The following is a 2,113-nucleotide window of genomic DNA, read 5'->3' as shown; positions in this document are numbered from 1 at the left end:
GTGTGTGTGTGAGGTCTGAGAGTGTGTGTGAGATCTGAGAGTGTGTGTGAGGTCTGAGAGTGTGTGTGAGGTCTGAGAGTGTGTGTGAGGTCTGAGAGTGTGTGTGAGGTCTGAGAGTGTGTGTGAGGTCTGAGAGAGTGTGTGAGGTCTGAGAGTGTGTGTGAGGTCTGAAAGTGTGTGTGAGGTCTGAGAGTGTGTGTGAGGTTTGAGAGTGTGTGTGAGGTCTGAGAGTGTGTGTGAGGTCTGAGGGTGTGTGTGAGGTTTGAGAGTGTGTGTGAGGTTTGAGAGTGTGTGTGAGGTCTAAGAGTGTGTGTGAGGTCTGAGAGAGTGTGTGAGGTCTGAGAGAGAGAGTCTGAGTGAGAGTGAAAGAGTGTGTCTGAATGAGTGAGAGAGAGAGAGAGAGAGAGTGTGTGTGAGAGAGACAGAGTGTGTGTGAGAGAGACAGAGTGTCTGAGAGAGACACCAACTGTGCACTGCATCTGTTAGGTATGTATATACAACTTTGTTTTTACTTTGGGCGCCGCGGAAAAATCCTGATCGCCTTGGGGAGCCTTGAACCAAAAAAGTTTGGGAACCACTGGTATATATCATGACTGAATTCATTAACAACCTCTCCAGCCTACATGGGCGTCACCCCAAAAGTGGCAGCCAAAGGGTGTCAGACATTTGCTGCCATACGCTGATGTTACCGTAGCTCTGTTATAATTTCAAAACACACCAACCTTCTTATCCCCCTGTATCCTATGTTTCCACTTACCCTTCATTATAGATTGTAAGCTCCTTGAAGAGGATCACTCATTACCTACTGTAACAACGTGTTAATGTTTATTTTATTGTCTTTTTTCCTCCAAACCTATCGTACTGTGCTATTATTATTAATAATAATAATAATATTTGGGCCAATTCAAAATCTGGGTTTTAGGTCACTTGGTAAGTGAAGATCAGGAAATAATATGATAAACTGGCACTATTACACATACAGTATATTATTTTCTGATCAACAAAATTGGCTGTTCTGTCGGTGGATATACAGTATCGGACCTGTACACCTTCAGCATTATAAAACCACTACCCAAGATAGGATTGTGCCAGCTCTCTACTGATTCTTGGTAAGTGGATATATCTATGTTTTCTTTGGACTTATTATGCTTCCAGACTTTAAAATATTGAGCAAATAACAACACACATATATATATATATATAGCCCAATAATCAGTATTGGCAGTAAATCATTTCCCAAGATATCTGAGCAATATACTGTAGTTTGATATACATTCATTTTGAAGCACATGTAAACACACATTGATATTAATAAAAATGTACTGTAGCCAGACTAAGTGCCTCCGGCACAGGAGCAAGATGCTGGAACACAACTGTGTCTGTCCCGGCACTGGAGGATTAATGCTGTGAGTGTCCGATTCGGAAGCATGGACCCCCGCAGTAATATTGTGACCAGCACTATCTCCGGAGCTGCAGCATTGTTTTTTTCAGCCTGGGTTTAGGAGAAAATGAGCCTGGCTACATCTGTATAAAAAAAATGATTTGGATTATCAAGTTGTACCAACTCAGTAGTTCTTTACAAGAAACAGAACTGCATGCAAGCATAATAATAAGTTGAGTTATGTATAGACAGTTAATCCCTTCATTACTAGTACTGTAACATTTACACTATTTGAAACTTCACTGTGTGAAATGCTTGTAAATTACAAGATTATTTTTGTTTCTTGCAAAATAATGTAAGGTGACAGTATTTGCTGTTTATCGTTCCACCAATGGGTATTATCTTCCTTTGATATGAGTATAAATAAGAGATGTGCCAAATTAGTTGAAATTTGGCCATTTGTTTTGCCAACATTTGCCGTAAATCATCAAGCTTAAAAACAAAAGAAAAGAAAATGTCCAAGCTTTACAAGTTAATGTACAATGTCACTGGCCCTGCATATACTGCCACCTACTGACATGTTTGCAAAATACTGGCAATGTTTTGTTGATACACTGTAGTGTGCTTGCAAAATTGGTGGAATTTTGCTAATTTCAAGTAATATGAACGTTCACAAAAATTCAAGAAAAAGCAAAGCACCTATAAAGACGTTCACAAGTCTCTAGAATAAAT

The sequence above is a fragment of the Ascaphus truei genome, chromosome 3 (genome assembly GCF_040206685.1).
Source record: "Ascaphus truei isolate aAscTru1 chromosome 3, aAscTru1.hap1, whole genome shotgun sequence".
NCBI classification, from domain to species: Eukaryota; Metazoa; Chordata; class Amphibia; order Anura; family Ascaphidae; genus Ascaphus; species Ascaphus truei.
The sequence above is the reverse complement of the archived record's forward strand: the minus strand, read 5'-3'. Positions refer to the sequence as shown.